At 37.0% G+C, this 19,675-nt stretch overlaps 1 long non-coding RNA gene across 2 annotated transcripts in view; it reads left to right on the top strand.

The window, feature by feature from the left end:
* Positions 1-2,741: 2,741 nt before the first annotated feature.
* Positions 2,742-19,675, top strand: part of LOC143665326 (uncharacterized) — a 76,828-nt gene continuing 59,894 nt past the window's right edge. The window contains exons 1-2 of one of the 2 annotated variants that reach the window (XR_013166877.1): positions 2,742-2,803; positions 12,773-12,964. This is a non-coding gene — a long non-coding RNA (uncharacterized LOC143665326). Of the gene's footprint in view, positions 2,804-11,333; positions 11,506-12,772; positions 12,965-19,675 lie in introns of those variants that run through there. The other variant, XR_013166878.1, reaches the window with a different exon arrangement.

Genomic DNA, 19,675 nt, shown 5'->3' with positions numbered 1-19,675 from the left:
TATAGAACAATGATCTGGGAGAAACATGACTGAGTTTGGAGAGAGCTGCTGGGGCAGTGTATAAGGAAACTTGAATACCAGGCTGAGGATTTTTTGTTTTTAACTGGCCATGGAGAGCCCCTGAAAATGTTCAGGAAGTTGGACTGAACTCATGTTCCTACTTCACTTCCCTGTCAAGCTTTACCTGAAATGATAGGAGAGCTTTCATTTGCTTTTCCATTTTTGATTGTTTATTTTGGTAATTAAACCATAATATCTATCTTAAATAGTAAAGATTCAAGGAATATGTGATAGGTAGAAAACAAATGGCATGAGAAGGAAAGAGAAAGAACAGAGGAAGCGGCAGCACAGGGTGATGGAGGGAAGCTCTGTTCTCCCTAGGAGAATTGAGGGAAAAAAAAACCAGGAATGGGACGTAGAGAAATCCTGACGTGATTTATATATTAAAGGTGCCAAACACTTTTATGAACTGGAAAGGCAATTCAAAACTTGTACTGATGACATTGTCCAGTGACTATAACTGTGGTGACTCATCACATAAAATCTATAATGAGTATAATTTTCACAGACTATGTCTTGAGTAATTGTCCTTGACATTTGGTATTATTATGACATCATTGTCATTTTAAGAACAACCTTTTTTTTCTGGAAAACTCTCCTCTGTAAAAATTATTTATCTGCAGCCATTTTGCATTAAATCAGTGCAAAAATCTCACCATGACATTAAAGGCCCTTTAAAGATTTTATCACTGAAAACATAACCGGATCATATTCTTAAATTTGAATTCTGGATTCAAGCTCCTATTTGAAGGACAAGACACAGTCTAGCTTTTATAGTCTTAACTTTATCCCATATGGGGTGTAAACTCAGTATTCCAACTTTCTGTACTTTATCTCTAAAGTAGTCACAACTGGACTTTTGAAATTCAACTAAAATTGTAATTAAACCATTTTAAACGTAACGTTGCATATATTTCTAAGCATTGAAAAAAAATGCTTTACTCCCTATTAGTCTCAGGAATTTCAGATTATTCATTAAAATTGTCACAAAATATTGGGGATAACAGGCAATAAAAAAATATTCAATTGTGATCAAATGTTGAGATCTTATAGAAGTTGAAAAGCTGCCTTAAACCTTTCTATTCTTTGCAATGGGAGTCATTTCCCTTTATTATAAGAAAGGAAAACTTATTCACGGATGTTTTTATTTGGCAGCCTTTTCATGGAAAGAAGGAAATCAGTGAGTGATAATTTGCTTTGAACTTCATATCTGCTTTCAAGTTTTAATCAAACCTGAATCTAACTATCCTCCCTTACTCCCTCCATTCTTCCCTTCAGCTAAAACTTGAGTATAGAAAATCTGTCTTTTACTCCAAAGAGAAAATTTTAATCCCAGAAGAGAATGGATTATGACACATCTGCATTGAAGAGGCCTGGTGTATATCCATACATAGTTATGTAGAAAAAGAGTCTAGAGGCCAGTAAAGGTTTTTTTAAAAAGTATTTTTATTGACACATCTTTGTGCACATACAGTTCATATATGGTGTATAATCAGTGGCTCACAACATCATCATACAGCTGTGTATTCATCACCATGATAATTTTTTAGAATATTTGCCTTCATCTGGCCAAGTTGACAACTTAATCTAACTACTACAGTTCAAATGGCTTTCCCCTGGGCAATTCCTTTCTGCATCTCCAAATGTGTGGGTCTGAACTGCTCTGAGCTCTGAGCTGAGATGTGCTAGGCTACTGAGCTCTGCTGAATTGTACTGAGCTGTTTTTCTTCTGATCTCTCCTTTTAAGCCTCAGCATTGTGGAAGGTATGCTCCTTAGCCGACTGCAGATGTAATCAGCCACAGATGAATTTAACAGACTGATGATGTAAGCCCACAGCTACAGAACAAATGGGCACCATCACCTGCCTATTTGACACCTGGACCTAACTTATAAATTGATTTTTGTATATGGTTTGAGGAAGGGGTCCAATTTCATTTTTTTTCACATGAAGATGTACAGCTTTCTCAGCACCATTTTTTGAAGAGACTATTCTTGTTCTAGTGAGTGAATTTGGCAGCCTTGTCAAAAATCAATTGGCCATAGATATGTGGTTTTAACCATTGTATAAATTGCAGAAATTTTTTCCCCTTAAGTAACAGAGGAAGTTAATAGGAAATCAAAACAAAAAGGTGTCTTTCTCTCACTATAAATTGTAAAAGGAAGAAGAAGCCATCACCCTTCTTTACACAAGAAAGAAGTGACCAGAGATTTATTTCTAAAGCTTGAGTTAAAACTTCTCTTTTGTCTTGACTTTATTAGGGGAAATGTAAAATGGATTATCCCAGAGAAAGAAAGGATTGAGGCTACATTTTGGAGATAGACAAAGGAATGTAGCCTATATTCTCTACTAGGCAGCTTCCCAGACATGTAATGAGTGGGAGTGCAAATTGCTCGTCATGTAGGGAGTAACAGCAAAACTTCCCCTGGACCATCATTAAATGAAAGGAGTAGGTGGCTGGTCTTTGGATGGCTCTCACAAGTTTACCGAATACCAAAATGCAGACAGGAGCCCTTCTCCAAGTTATCAGGGCAGCATCAGATCCTTAGGGCTTTCCTAATAACCAAGGGAGAGCTTCATCTCCTGCAGCCTCATAACAATTAATATTACCTGGTTTTATTCCCTGTTGAGTGTGGGCTTGACTTTAAATTTTGTTTGATTTAGGAAAATAAAGAAATGTGATGCTTCCTGCTCCTGGGTATGAAGAAGGTACCACATTTGCCTTCTGGGAAACCAGGGCCAAGGTAACTGTGAGATTGGGTTCACATCCAGAGTAGTTCTCAAGATTCTCAAAGTAACTCTGGGAATTTTGTGTGTGATGCATAAAGTTAATCAAGTTAGGTTAAATTTTCATATATAACCTATTAATAAAATTCTGGGAGGAGAGGTTTTCATTCAGAAGAGCCAAAAATTTATTATTCATGAAATATTGTTACCATACCTTACTTCCACATTCACTGATTATTTTGTCTCTTTTACCAAATCTTCTTGCTTCATTTGTTTTCTGTCTTATTAATCTCTCTCTAGACTAGTTGAAAACTCAAATATCCAGGATGAGGAAGGTAACATAGATTACAAAATGAGGCTGGGTTGGAAGATGGTAAAGAATAACTTACTCTTAGGTTCAGTGTTGGGGATCATTGGGAGTTGTGTGGGGCAATATTGGGCATCTGTGCTGTGTCCACAGGGGGTGGTCACTATTCAGCTGTTAACCATATGAGAATGCGGGTCCAGGTATTTTTTGTGATGTGTGTATGTGTGTGTGTGTGAGAGAGAGAGAGCAAGAGAGAGAACCCAATTTTTAAAACATTGGCAATTTAAATATAAACTAGAGGGATACTATTTATACCTGCAGATTGGCTGAGATCTGATGGTGTGGTGTGGGGAAAGAGGTGCTCTCAGCTATAGAAAGCACTTGGGCAACGCCTATCATGGTTAAATATGTACAAATGTACACATTCTTTAACTCATAAATTCTACTTCTAGGAATTTACCCTAAAAACATACTGACACATTTGTAAAATGATATGTGTACAAGGGTATTCACTGTGGCAAATATCTAATAGTAAAATATCAGTTACCCATCAAAAGGGAACTGGTTAAACAAATTAGAGTACATCAATACAATGGAATCCTGCATAGCTGTTAGGAAGAGTAAGGTGGCCCTATATGTACCAATGTGCACTGTCAGGTAAGGAAAAGCAAGCTATAGGACCAGTTTATATTGTAAGCTACCTTTCGTCTTTTGATTTTTTTAAAGAACATATATACACTTTATTTTTTAAACATTTTTTATTGTGAAATATAACATATATACAAAAGAGCAATAAATTTCAAAGTACATTATAACAAGTAGTTATAGAACAAATTTCAGATTTTGGTATGGGTTACTATTCCACAATTTTAGGTTTTTCCTTCTAGCTGCTTCAAGGTGCTGGAGCCTAAAAGAAATACCAATATAATGATTTGGCAGTCATACTTACTTGTTAAATCCTCTCTTCTCTGTTATAACTTTTTCTCTGATTCTTCTCCCAATCTTTAGGGGCATTTGGGCTATGGACATTCAAATGTTTTCGTTTTGGAAGGTGTTGTCAATAATATGGGGTAGGGGGTTGAAACTAGTCACTGTTCTGGAAGGGCTGGCCCCTCTGCATTTCAGGACTTATCTGGTCCAGGGACCCATGTGGAGGTTGCAGGTTTTGGAAAGTTACCCTAGTGCATGGAACCTTCGCAAAATCTTATATAATGCCCTAGGTGTTCTTTAGGATTGGCAAAAATGGTTTTGGTTGGGGTTTGGCAGGCTGTAATACACTTTATTTTAAAGTATATATGTATTTTAACTTTTAAAAATTATCTCTGGAAAAAAATACAAGAAACTGAGAGTAAACTTATTTCTGTGAAGAGAAACAGGGTGGTCGGGGAGCAGGATTGGAGGATTACTTAATTTTCACTGTATATCCTTTGTTCCTTTTTGATGTTTGTTTCATGTGCCTATATTCTTTTTTTTTTTGTAAACAATTTCAAAAGTGTGGGCAACTAATTATGAAGTTCAAAAACCTCTGAGTAGGCCAACACTAATTTGGTGACTAATTTGCAAACTGCCCTTGGTCTGCACGTTTTCCAGTTGCCATCTCTGCTCTCAACAGCACTCTCTGAGGGTAAGGCTTTTGGCTTTTGTCTCTTACCTCTCAGTGCCCAGAATTTAGCACAATGCCTTTATCAAAGGTGTCACTTAACATACATCCTTACATGAGTAGATAGATGTACTTTGCCTTTTACTTCACCTCTCTCATTCCACTTACTTTTATTCTTGCTCTCCCTCTACATAGCCCCAAACTGGTTTTCCCACGGGTCTGGTTCTCAATCATCTTCTCTCTTCCTACTACCATCTGAGAAAAGAATGTGCATGGGCTGCTTTAGGTCTAAGCAAAATTGTGACCCCAGCTTTGATGTCTGACAGACAGACACATGTTTAAATTTTGACTGCCACTTACAGGTGGTGTGAAACTTGGGTATTTTTCCTAACTTCTGAACCCCAATTTCCCCTTTTATAAAATGAAGATGAGAATGTCTGCTTGACAGATGACTTGGAAGAAAGTAATGTATCAAAAGTGCCTTTAAAAAAGAATCCATACCGGAGCTTTTAGCATAGTGACTGGTGAACAGTTCAATAACTCTTGAAATCGTATGCTGTCCTCTATCTATCAAAATGGTTCAGATCCTTTCATCACAGTAGAATGCAAATAATTAATAGTGCAAGGTCTACAGTCATTTTAGCAGAATTAAAACTTTAGGCAAATTGGGTAGAATTTAAGGATTAACTAGAAGAAAGAGAATTTGTTTAGAGGAGCACAGTTAGAGAGGAGCTTGCTTAGAGGTTTGGGAGCAGGAGGTGGTAGTTCTCAGGAGTTCCCTTTGTCAGTGGTCCATCTGGCTTGCCTAGAAAAGGCATAGAAAGCTGAGGCACTGTGGGACTAAGTTAAAAATTGTTAATTAAGGTCTTGCACCCTAAGGGAGAAAAAAACAATATGGCCTACAAGTGGCTGTGTATTAGCTAAACTACCCCTGGGAATTTTTGAAACCCAAGTTTTGCAAAAATATCCCTTGCTATTTCCTCTGCTTGGCAGCTGCTATTATTTTCAACATAGGTAAAGTACCATTTAAAATGCAAATTGAAAGCAGCCCTGAGAGGGATAGAATATTTCAGAAGTGTCAGAGATGGCCTAAACTAACAATATATATTAGTAGAGGGAGAGCTTACTCATATGCCTTTGGGGAAGAAAGGGAAGAATTTGTGTGTGTGTGTGTGTGTGTGCGCGCGTGTGTATGTGTATATATATATATATATGCATAAAAAAACCTATTTTAGTATAAATTGGCTGCCAAAATCTATAACCCTGAAATCATTCTAACAAGTTGCATTCTGGTGACTTTTCAAAACAAAATGCCCAGAACACCCATCTTAATTCACTGTGTCCTGCAACTGATTCTTGGCCTGTATATTGCAGACAGTTGGGACAGGTTTGTTCTAACAATCCTTTCCTAGTCTATGATATTATAGAGTGCACAGTATTCCTCCAATGTGAGTAGAGCACTTTTCAGACATTGCCTTTTATCCATCTTCATTTCACTTTTAAAAAGTCAGTAGTATTATGGTTTCAGTTTTCCTGTCTGTGAATTGAATGTGAAATGAGAGGACTGGACTATTGATGCCCAGTGTTTGCATTCTTCTAGCTTCCAGATTCCAGTGATCACCTTGGAAAGATGTAGACCCCAGACCACAGAGATTGGAAGGTGTGCGCCTTAGTTTTGCTTAGAAAGTGCTGACAGAGCTAGTAGTTTAAGCAGCATTTCCTTTCTCAAAAACAAGCTCTCGATTTGCTCTTCTCTGGCTGTGAAACAGAGATCAGAAACTGTTACTGTTTATTCAAAAGCAGAAGCTAGAATCATTTCAGAGAAAGAGACAGCAAAGTTGAAACTGAAACTTCGCTTCTACCTGTCTGTAGAGGCAGTGGAGTGTATCCGCTATGGGCTTCTACTCTGCTGTTGCAAGTGAAATTATTAACCACAGAACTGTCTTTCACTCATGTCCTAAATCAGGATTTGTCTTACTGTTTTCGATACTAACCAAATCATCTTATGGGTACCAAAAATAATTTTTAGTGGCTTTTTAAAATCTTTTTTTTTTTTCCTTTCCACAGCATGCTTATTCATTGACATCATTACTAAAAGCTTTAGACTGATTTGTAATCAACTAATTTTTTACTATTAATCAAAATGCTATATGAAATAACACAGATCCCAATGCAAGAGAGATCCCAACTGCATGGTATGGAGATGGTTGCTATTTCTCCATTTAAAAAATTTCCATATTCTTGGATCTGGATCAACTTTCAGAAAAAAAAAATCAGCCTTACCAAAACAAACAAACAAACAAACAAATACCCTTTTCCAGGAAGTTGCGTTCATTTTCCACGACTATAGTGGGCTACTCAGTATTTGAATATATTTTAAAATTTCAGTGTTGGTGACAGAAAATAAATAAAAATGGAGGGGATTCCCATGGCATCACAGGTTTCAGGCTAGGAAAGATAACATGGGAAGGTTTTGCACGGGAAGCAAAGAAGTGCCAAAAGATTAAGCATGTGAGTTACTTTCATACCTTCCTCAGCCCTCTCTTTGTCTGAAGTGCTCTTTTCTTCTTTGGAAGTGACCTCTTCATTTTTTAAGTCTCAGTTCAAATATGATTTCCTGTCAGAAACTTTCTCTCATATCTGCCCTCAAACCTCAGATTCACTGGTTTCTTATTTGTGTTTCAGTAGCTGGTTCTTAAAAGTTCATATCATAGATTTCTATTTTGTAGTTGTTTCCCCTGATACAACTGGGTACTTTGTATCTGAATTCTTTGAGGTCTGAAACATTATATTTATCCCTGCAGTTCCTGTAATATGCACACTCCAGCGTTTCATAGATAATAAAAGCCTACTGAGGACAATCAATTAGGGACTGGGAGTTGGTAGCTGAAAATGACCTAAGATGCTCCTTCTTTCAATTTATCCCACACATTCCTGTTTCTCTGGATACGTCTGTCACTGCTTAGATGACATGGCACCTCATCTATTAAGCCATCATTCAAACGTCAGATTCTCATTGCTAACAACGCTGTAGAATTGTATGTTATTTTAAACTTCTCAAACCTCTTTTGCATACATTACCTTCTTTAGTCCTTATAACAATTCTATAAGGTTCCAGATGAGAAATGGAAACTTTACTAGAATTCGGGCCTTCTGAACCCTTAATATAATACCATAATATCCAGAGAGAAAATTTTTTAAAGCTTTTAATTTTGAAATACATTCAAACTTTCAGAAAAGTTGCAAGACTAGCACAAAGACCACCTGTGTACTTCACCCAGACTCATCCATTGTTAACATTCTACCCACATTTTCATTCTCTCTATATGCATGTATGTTTATGTACATAATTTTCTAAACCATTTGAGAGTAACTTACAGACCCCATGCTTTATTTATCCCTAAATACTTTAGTATGATTTTCCTGAAGAGCAAGGACATTCACTTGCATACCATAATAAAAATATGATAATCAGGAAATTTACCTTTGACATAGTACTTTAATCAACAGACTTTTAAATTTTTTTGCAAGATTTCCTAATAATGCGTCTTTTATTACTTTTTTCAGGTTTAAGATCCAAGAGGATCACGCATTGCATTTAGTTTTTATATAACATTTGTCTCCTTTAATTTGGCTGGGTCCCTCAGTCCTACTTTTTATTTCATGACATTAATATGGTTTTAAGATCTCAGGACATTCATTTTTTAGAATGCACTTTGATTTGAGTTTGTCTGGTATTTCCTCATGCTTAGATTCAGGTTGTTCATTTTGACAGACTATCACATGGGATAGTCTGTCCCATGTTTTCTTCTCAGTGTATCACATCAGGAGGCACATGATGCCAGTTTACACCATCACTGGTAATGTCCATCATGTTTCTTCATTATTAAGTTATTAGTATTCCATTTGTAACTATGCCCTGGGCTTTAAAATTCCAGTAGAGTTAGCATGGGGTCTGTAAGTTACTCTCAAAGCGTTTAGAAAATTATATACATAAACATATGTGTGTATAGAGAGAATGTTAAATGTGGGTAGAATGTTAACAATGGATGAGTCTGGGTGAAGTACACAGGTGGGATTTGTTAAAATTCCAGTAGGCAACTGGCGTCCTCCAACTCATAACCTCTTGGCTATACTTTACTCCAACTGTCCCTAAGACAACCACCTTCAGGTGTGTGGATCCTGATCTTTCCACCCCTCCCCCTCACCTGCACTGGGCATCTCTCAATTTCTGCCCTGTTACTGCTCTGCACTACAGTGTAGGATGCCTCATCATGTGTATGCAGAGTGTTAATGCTCATGGAGTAACTTTTGACTAATGGATGACAGACACCAGTGGGTAACTGCTACCCTTTTCTATCCCTTGGACGCACACTTATGAGGCTTTTTTACATGGCTCTTCCAAAGGTCCCAATAGGAGCAAGTCCTAGTTGTCTATGGTCATGGCCAACTTCAGAATACCTTCTTAAGATGCTTTCCTTCCTTCCTTGTTTTACTGTCCCTAATCTCTCCACTCCTGATCCCTGGGATCATTTGCCAAAATAATCCCCTGCACATAAGTCCTTATCTCATGTTTTCCTTTTTAAATTGTGCCCACACGTTAACAGATATAGTGGGTAGAGGAGGTGACAGAATACAGCAGTGCAAATAGAATGATGCATCTTCCTTAGGTGCTGACTTGACCAGACCTTCCTTCTCATACTCCAACACAGGCACACCCTCTTCTAGATTAATGCCACTCCATTGAGCCTCTGACTATGCCATGGACACATCTCTCTAGTCCCATGTTTTTTCCCTGCCCACTTCCCCTACCAAGCAGCGCCTTCCAATTTGCAGTCCCTGAGGGCATTGCAAGAGAATAAAAAGTGCTTGGTAAACATGCTCTGCTTATGTGCACACATCTCTTTCTCACATCCTGTCCTTCAACTTTGCTTTTTCCTTCCACCAATTATTTTTAATTTGTCCTTGTTTATTTCTCTCTGGTAGGCAACTCATTCTCTTTTTCAAAAGAAAATAGAACGGAGAAAACATGAGACTGTTATTTATTCTTCCTCAGTGGAAAATCTGGCATTGTCTGCTTTTTTGTATGTGTGTATTTCTAAGAAGAAAGCAGCATCATGATTAAGCACCCAGTAAATAATTGGGGATGCTGATGAAATCAATGCAGACCCTTGATAGGTATGAGGAATGCAAGGTTTTGAAAATTGGAAAATTCTCTGGCCTAAGCGTCAGGAAGACTGGGAATTACTTGCTGAACTCTCTTTCACAGATCAAATTTTTAAATCTCCGTAATCAGTTCCCTTTCCTTTTAAAAAGGGGGTGCAGCAGTTGTCTTTGGCTATGAGAATTGAATAGAAATCTGGGATGAGATAATATAATTTTAATATGTTCTCAGATGATGGCAGTATAAACCTCATATTTTGTGTAATAAGCTTCTCTTCTCTGCTTCTGTAATCATTCAGGTATGACGCTTGCTTTCTTTTTTCACTGATGGTGTTATGTTATATCCTGTCACATCACCCTTAAGATAATAAGGCTGCAGCAAACTCTTGACCTTGGATTGTTGACAAGCACTCTGATTTAATTAGATTGATATTTTGAACATAAACTCTTAGGGCTGGAAGCGACCATAGAGTTTATGTCATTCAACCTTCTGCCCCAGGTAGGAATTCTCTCTGCAACATATCAACATATCTTGCAAGTGAGTTTTCCAGTCGAATAATTATCCAACACTGGCTGTCATTTGTGAGGAGTGTCACAAGAATTTTGCTTCTAGGATATTTTACTAACTATATTTCTTCCTTTATTCTCACTCTACATTGGAAGAAAGTGCATGCTATAGGTCATAAACAGAGATGAAACTACTAACACTATGTAATGAAACCATGTGGTTTGAGTTGTCTTGTTGGTTATGGTGATAAATCTCAGCAATTCAGCCACACTCTCTCTTTGTGGAGATAAAGGCACTTTTGGAGAATCTTCCAAAGGTTGGAGCATATAAAGCTATAGCAGCGGAACAGTCCAGACTCTCAAAGTCAGCTAAAGCTAACAAGCTAAGTCTTTCGAAGTAAAACTGAACAGGAAATCATAGCAGATAATTCCACTCTCATCACAGGTAATTACTGGCCTTACACTTTTAATACATGGTTGCTACAGAATAAAAGAATAAAAGGTAGGTTGTAATTTAAGCATCAGATCATTGTTTCATAGTCAGCAGTAAAGACGGGTGGTACCTAGCAAGAGACAGATTTTTTTTTTTAATCTGTGAAGTAAAATAGATTGAGGGTGTTATTGATAGGGTAGGCCTTAAAAAGCAATGTCTTAATTACATTACTTTTTGTCATCCTCTGTTAAAGATAATTTCTCTGGCAGTGAAAGACTAGTAGAAAAGGATAAAGATTAACCTGGTAGTATAGGGAACAGTAAGTGTTAAAATCAAAGAACTTCCAAAATCGAGCTGCTCAGATTTCCCGAAGACATGTTATTGTTCTGTGGGAAACAGTATTTCTCGATGTCTATCACTTAGTGGACTAGACTAAACTAAACTGCATAATTTCTATGCAGAGAAGCCCAGTTTTGCAGGTGGTCTTAATTTTCAACCAACAGGCTGACATTCTCTCTGAAAGAGCCCCACCAAGTGGCCATCCAGCCTTCGAGTGAAAGTTGCAGAAAAACAAATCACGTCCTATTCCAAGAAAGAATGATAGAGCAGCCTGATGATGGATGAAAGTGAATCTTCAGTTAGCAGAGAGACCCAGATTCAGGCTTCATGTTTAGGCAAGACATCTGCTTCTCTCCACCGTTTGTTTCTGGTAACTTCCTTGTCCTTATTTGAACTGTGCTTGCTCTTTGACCTCATGACCTCATGTGCTTTGAGTCCTCCATTTTCTCCTAATCAATCAGCTCCTTCTGTCTTCATGTTCTCCCCTGTACAGCACCAGACACTGGTCTCCATCACTTAAATCATGCTTTCAACATTACTTTCTACTCTCAATCCACCCGTTCTGTTTCTCTGACCCTAGAACTGAGCAGCTGAGAGTTTCTGGAAAATAACTACACAATTTTGAAAATTGATGTGATTACATTTCATTGCTTTCTGACTTAGGCTGGGTCCTCAGTTATGGTCAACATGTTTCTGATCAAACTAGTGTGGCTATTCCAAGCTCTTCCCTTTCTCCTCAAAACCCCTCCCCACCATCAACTTTTATTACTCTCAGCAGATGATGATTCTGTCCATTTCAAAGAGAAAGGCCAAGGCTATGAGATGAGAACTGCATTTTCCCTTGCTTTGTACTTGTAAACTTGCTGACATCTGTACTCACTCTTCTAATGGAAGGGGTCCCCAATTCGAGGCTCATTCCTTAATCTATAGCTTGGATTCCATCCCTTCCTATCTACTGGGGGCTCTGTTTTATCAATAGCCTCCCCCTTCTTCTCTATGTCAAAAAATAAACAGAACGATGATTTATCTCATCAAAAACGAAAACGAAAAGCAGGGCTATCTTAGCAGCTTGGGGGCTCTAACAACAAGTGAATGAAAGCCACTCAGAATAACCTATGGGAAAAATGGCATTCATGAAAAGATGCTGGTATGAATCAATTTCTTAGAAGAAAAGTGACCATACTTTCTGAGGGCAGAAAGTTTGGGAACATAGAAAATGAAGCTGTGGACCTTTTCTGGTTCAACCACCTTCCTTTTCTGTGAGTCACCTCTTGCTCCACATTCAGCTCCTAGAAAGGACGTTCAATTGGCCTAGTTTACCAGAAACATGTGTAGAGAAGGACACAATCCCAAAGGAATCTGAGAACTGTTATCATAGCAGATAATGGACTCTGGGAAGATAAAAATAGTTATCTATTACATTTCCCTTGACCTCACTCACAACATCTTACTTTCCTACTTTTCTTGTAGTCAAGTGTTGGGGATTGAACCATGTTCTCCACAAAGGCAGGTCCCAACCTCTACTACTGTAGATGTGAGCCCATTTGTAAATAGGACCCTTGAAGATGTTATTAGTTTAGGTGTGCCCAAACTGAATAAAGGTAGTTCTTAATCTAATATGGCTGATGTTCTTATAGGTGAAGGAAATGGACACAGAGGGAAGAAGCCACAGTGAGCAGCCAGAAGCTGGAAGTCAGTGGAACCTGGAGGAGAAAGAAGACATCACCATGTGCATTGTCATGTGACAATAAACCTGTAACACCAGAGATTGCTGGCTGGCCAGAACATACCAATACCAAGACGAAGCAAGCCTTCTGGCCTCTGAAACTGTGAGCCAATAAATTCTTCTTGTTAAGACAGCCCATTGTATGGTATTTGTTTTAGCAGCTGAGAAACTAATAGGTCAGGCTTCTTAAATTAATAATATTCATTTATTTCTCCCATTTCCCTCCCTTCATCCTTTTGTTTTCTTGCCAACTTACTATAATATAGCTTTTGATTTTAGAGTTCTACTGAAAAGTTTCTTGGTATGTTCACCATTGACTTCCATATGGCTCGTTTCAGTGAATTTTTGCCCTTTTTTGCTTGATTTTTCTGGAGCAGGTGACATTTTCTCTTTTCTGTTCTTCGATTTCTGTGACATGGTTTTCTCCATTAATAATAAAAAAATGACATTCTTTCTTAGTGCATTTCTTTTTCTCTGCTTAAACATTAAGTGTTTGCTTCCCCATTGGTTCTATACTGCACTTCTTTTCTTCTCTGTTACTGACTGATACATGGCTTCTACTTCTACTGCGTGTCACAAGCTATACTTTCTGTCAGATCTTTCTCTTTATTTTTGGACTGAATTCTACACTTTAATATCCTGTTAAATTAGTGTATTTAGAAGTGAATTTTCTTCTTTACCCCCAAACCTGCTTTTCTACCTGAATGCCGTATTTTGGTTGATAGCACATCTTCTAAGCGGTCTTACAATCTAATATCATAGGAATTCTCAATAGGCCACTCATACTCATGCCTAACATCCATTCAGTCACTAAACACTGTGGCATCTACTTTCTAAATTTCTTGTTCTCCTCTTTCCTAAACCCATAACCACTCTTTTGATTAAGGTCTTCATAATTTCTCACCTAGATTGCCACATTAGTCTCCTCGAGACCAGCTTTCCATCCATATCACACTCCATTTTTTCACACAGTGATCTTTCAAAAATGCAAATCTGATCTGCAAATCTGATCAGATACAGTCCTCTATCTTTCAGGGTAAACTTCAAAGCTTCACTCACAAGTTCTGTCTTTATTTGGCCACTTTCCAAGCCACACTGATGAACACTTCATTGCCTGAATCCCTTAAAACAACCAGTTTTCCAGTTGAAGGGATGAGAACTATTTTATAAACTGGCTAGATAATACTTTCTTACAGGCATTGTTAAACATGCAGCTCTTGGCCTGTTCCTAAATTTAATGAATTGGAATCTCCAAGGGGAGGGCTTGGGAATCTGTTTGTTTAATAAATTTCCCTACAGATTCTTGTGACCTAGCCAGTTTTAGTGAATATTCTTAATGTTTCTCATGTGTACTCTTGCTTATGTCATTTCTTTGTTCTGCAATACCCTATCCTCTTGCCTTTCAGAATTTTAATTAGTATCCCTTAACAGGTGACCTCCATTCTGATTTAGATGCCCCTTCTCTGGGCTCCTGTACTATCCTCGGCCTATCTCTGTGATGGTACTCAGCACATGGAAAAAGAATATTTGAGTGACTTATCTATCTTCCAAATGGTCTAACCACTCGTTGTTTAACTTTTTATTTTTGCCAGAACATAAGAGGCAAATAATAGGCATTTGAAAAAAGTTGCTTTGATATGTAAAGATGAACAAAAAGCTGAATGTATTTTCTGTTGTGGATTTTCTGTTGCCTTACCCCTGGAGCATGGCATAGGATTAACACTGTACAACCACTTAAACCACCCTGAGTGCTATGGTTCCATTAAAATCACGATGGAGAATAGTTTTGATATGGAAAAATGTTAATATATTGCTAGTTGGAAAATATATTCATAATATGGACTTTTTTGTAAAATAAAAACAAATTAAGTAAAAACTATATCCAAAACATCGGAAAGATATATGTTCTAGTTTGCTAGCTGCCGGAATGCTGTATACCAGAAATGGATAGGCTTTTAAAAAGGGGAATGTAAGAAGATGCTAGTCTACAGTTCTAAGGACAAGAAAATGCCCCAATTAAAGCAAGTTTATAAAAATGTCCAAATTAAGGCACCAACCATAGGTTACCTTCACTCAAAAAGGCCAATGAAGTTCAAGGTTTCTCTCAACTGGAAAGGCACATGGCGAACATGGCAATGTCTGCAAGCTTTCTCTCCAGGCTTCCTGTTTCATAAAGCTCCCCTGGGGACGCGTTCCTTCATCTCTAAAGGTTTCTGGCCAGGTGGGCTCTCTGCATCGGCTCTCGTCATTGTGTCATCACTCTCTGCTCTCTCAGAAGCTCAAGCGTTTTCCAAAATGCTTCTTCTTTTAAAGGATTCCCGTAAAGTCATCAAGACCCACCTGGAATGGGTGGCGTCACATCTCCCTTTATTCAAAAGTTAAAACCCACAATTGGGTGAGCCACATCTCCGGGGAGATAGCCTAATCAAGTCTCCAACCTGTGCTATTGAACAGGGATTAGAAGAACAGTTGCTCCCACAAGACTGATGAGGATTAAAACATGGCTTTTCTAGGGTACAGAAATCCTTTCAAACTGGCACAATATACAATGCAATTTTATTACAGATTATCTTCGGATCTTGGAGTAAAGAGTGATTTTATTTGGTTTCTATTAGAAGTGTGTGAATTTTAAAATTAAAAATACTATGATAAAAATGTAAATAAGCACTGTCTTCTTAATCTTCTTTGAAGATAGCATGCGTGGACACATACATACCCCATTAAAGAAAAAAAGAAATATTTGGACCTTTTAAGACCTGCCTTTTCTATGGAAATCCAAAACCATTCAGTGAGAATAAAGTACTGAATTAATAACAAACACCTAGGAATAGAGTGCTTACTCTATTGTTAAGGAAAATTCCCTATTAATTAGAAAATAGGGACAATTATGTTTATAAACTTATCATCTATGTTCTTTTCATGATTTCTAAGTGGACAGGACTCAATCAGGAGTGGAAACTCTCTCTAAGGTGTAAGATTTTTTTTTTAAGGCAAATATTGGGTGGGGACTTGAGGTTACTGAAGATTATAGACCAGTTAAATATACATGATTTTCCTGCACAGTTTAGGCAACAGAACAATTATCACCATCAGCTGCGCCACCGCCCCTCCCCAAGCAGTCTTTGAGTAAAAAAGTAGATTAAGGTGGGAAGGAGAAGGATCTAAAAAAAAATGGTTCAGGATGGAGAAATTCCACTAACTACCTTAAAACTGGATGCTCTTGGATTTTACCCACTTAAAATTGTATATTTTCATTGAGATAACTTCACTCACATAGAGTCCATCCAAAGTATACACTCAGTAGCTTACAATATCATCACGTAGTTGTGTATTCATCACCATGATCATTTTTAGAATATTTACATCACTCCAGAAAAAGAAATTAAAAAAAGGAAAATCTTATACGTCCCATACCTCTTACCCCTCCCCCTCATTGATCACTAGTGTTTCCATCTACTCAATTTATTTTATCTCTTATCTCCCGATATTATTTATTTATTATTTATCCTTATTTTTTAACTTATCTATCCATATCTTGGATAAACGGAGCATCAGACACAAGGTTTTCACAATCACACAGTCACATGATCAACATTATATCTTTATACAATCGTCTTCAAGAATCGAGGCTACTGGAACACAGCTCAACAGTTTCAGGTACTTCCCTCCAGCCACTCCAGTGTACCATAAACTAAAAAGGGGTATCTACATAATGTATAAGAATGACCTCCAGGATAACCTCTCTATTCTGAAATCTCTTAGCCACTGAAACTTTATTTTGTGTCATTTCTCTCTTCCCCCCTTTGATCAAGAAGGCTTTCTCAGTCCCATGATACTGGGTCCCAGCTCATTCTGGGAGTCATGTCCCACATTGCCAGAGAGATTTAGACCCCTGTTTTACCCACTTTTCTGTGTTTCTTGAAATAGGGCTTCATATTTATTACTTTTCCCTAAATGTTCCTGCAATAGTTAGTAATTACAGCTTATTCTGTGGGGGGAAGAAAACTCTTTTAATAGAAAAGGAACAGTTGGCCCAAGAGCTACTTCAATACTTTCTTAACCCTGAAGAAAAGTTCAGCTACAAGGTCACATCTCAAAGCACCACCCTTCACTGGAGGAAGCAACATGAGTGGCTGTTATATTGTGTGATATTGCTTTGGAGGAAATATATCAACCTTTCTTCAACCGGCCTTATCAATCCTAACTTTGCAAATGCATAAGAAGAAATAAATTTCTTCTTGTATATTTGACCCATAAGTCATCTAAGAAATACCAATAATTTTAATTTCCTTTTCTTTAGCTATAACAATGAGCTTTAGAAATTATCTCACCTCATTTCAATAGAAAGTCCAGGTACACTTGAAAATCTTCACACATAAAGTTAATATCTAAAAGCATGTAAAATTAAGAGTAATTGATTTTTCCTATCACATAAGGATTTTTTTCCTTGTGCAGCTTAGATACCATTATTTTAAGTAAGGATCCCTGCTGAAGTTAAAATATATACTTCACAAATATTTGGTGTTCGCACAATTTTTCAGGAATAGGCCTATTACATAAAGTGGGGAATCTGTAATTAAATACCATGTAATTAGCTACAGATTAAAATAACATAAAATATGTGTAATTTACTTTTATGAACAACTTCAAGAATAAAGGGTTAATAGTAGAAAATATTGAAAGCCATAGTGCTAACAAATTGTGACTAGAGAGGTTAAAACAAGTCATCATTTGACCAGAAAGATTTGACATCTGACATTTCATATTTTAAAATATCTTGCTTGCTCTGCAATAGTTCCAAGTCCTGAACGATCTATCATTAAGCAGAATCTTTGCCCCTTTTAAGGATCCACAAAGCTGGGAGTTATCTTTAAGAAGATTCCGTTCCAGGTATGTTTTTTTTTTCGCTTGAGCAGGCACTGGGAATCGAACCTGGTCTCTGGCATGGTAGGTGAGAACTCTGCCTGCTGAGCCACCATGGCCCACCCCCAGGAATGCTTTTTTGAACAAAGGATCTGAGAATTTTTTTCTTGGCCTTATCCAGAATTAGCATATAAATGGCAAGCAGTGATTTATGATCAATTAATAAGATGGAACCCAAAGTCCTATAAAACATCCTTTGTTATTTCACTTTGGTGAGAATTACAAGTTTAATATATTTTATGATTATCTTCAAAGAACTAACATAAATACCCTTAAATGTTAAAAAGATAATAAGAATCTATTTCAGGGAATGTAATGTACTTATAGGTAAAATAAAAAGGCAAGGAATCGGGAATTAAATTAGTTAAACTAAGTGCTAAATTTTGAAATGAAAATAGATATCTAATGCTACTTTTGTATAAAAATTAAATAAAACAACAATTAACTGTTTTCTGTCTAATTATATTGGACAAAAGCTGAATTTTTATGGTCTTAAGTTTTGTCTTTGCATAATGTATATTACTTGAGAACAATTGCCTGTGCATACAACCCTTGTTTTTGTGCTCAGCACGGTGTTCACACTTATGGATGTCAGAAGTTAACTCTCTATTGCAGTCCATTAGACCTTGTTTCAAACTGACAGAGCTACATTGCTCATTCACAATCTGTTTCCTTTGGTAGGTAGGTAGTTAATGATTTCTAATAGTTAGAGGTAGGTGAACACTGTAAGTCTCCCTTCCCACAACCTATGTACAAGATGACATTTTACAATGAAATACTTAAACCAAGCCTCAAACTGAAGTTTGAAACTCAACATTTTTTAGCATACAAACACTGAAATAGTCATACCACCTGCATGTACTCTCATTGAAGCCCAGTTCCTTGTCTTTTTGGATCCACTGACAAGCATCTTGCGTCAAATGTTTACTCAAGGCAAATGAAATAATATTCTAGCAGCAGAATTCTTATTTTTTAGTCAGAGTTAAGAAACAGAAACCTCTGTAAGATCTGTGCACAAGACTGATCAGAACCTTAGTCGTAGGGTATCCTCCTGAAGGGTGTGTATTTGTTTGTTCCAGATTCTGGGTCATAATTCCTTAGTGGGTTCTGAAATCAATTTAATTGGTCATGACCAGCTTTAAAAAAAAAAAAAGTAAAATTATCAGGGTATATCTCACATAAGGAGGGTGATGTGAAACTTTATTTTAGTTTAGTGTTTGTGTGTGTGGTATGTACAAGCTGGGTTGTGAATATATGTTATATTATAGGGAATGGTCAAAAAGTTGACCATTTAATTTTGAAACTTTATTTTGTGTGTGTGTGTGTGTGTGTGGTATGTATGAGTTGTAATTGTAAATATATGTTATATTATAGGTAATGGTCAAAAAAATTTGAAAAACTTTCATATGGGTGACTTAACTATTGGATATTATACTCTCTTCCTGCAAGGACCAGTATGACTGCAAAATATTTCTAGCCATTCCTCATACATTGAGCACCAGTCATTTAACCAATGCAAAAATATTTTCTGACATCTATTATGTTGGTAAATAAATACTTTGGTTACTGGAGAGAGAGATAATTGAAACTAGAAGCAGCTACTCTGAATGCTTTTGAAGAGTCTTCCACATGCTAACTGACTACCCCAGGCAAAATACTGTTCAGGTATTTTGTACAGTAAAGCTAATGTGCACAGATAATCACATGCTGTATGGTGGTGTATTTTAAGTAAAATAATATAACATTCTACCCTAATGCATCAATATGCTTCTTTAAAAACAAAAATCTTAATAGCCAAAATGACATTATCACACCTACAAAATGAATACTTCATTAATATCATATAATTTACGTTTCTCAAAATGTCCCTTTGCTGATGGTCTATCTGAAC

Source organism: Tamandua tetradactyla, chromosome 21 (assembly GCF_023851605.1).
Source record: "Tamandua tetradactyla isolate mTamTet1 chromosome 21, mTamTet1.pri, whole genome shotgun sequence".
NCBI classification, from domain to species: Eukaryota; Metazoa; Chordata; class Mammalia; order Pilosa; family Myrmecophagidae; genus Tamandua; species Tamandua tetradactyla.
Note: the sequence above shows the minus strand (reverse complement) of the source record. Positions and strands in the feature narration are given on the sequence as shown.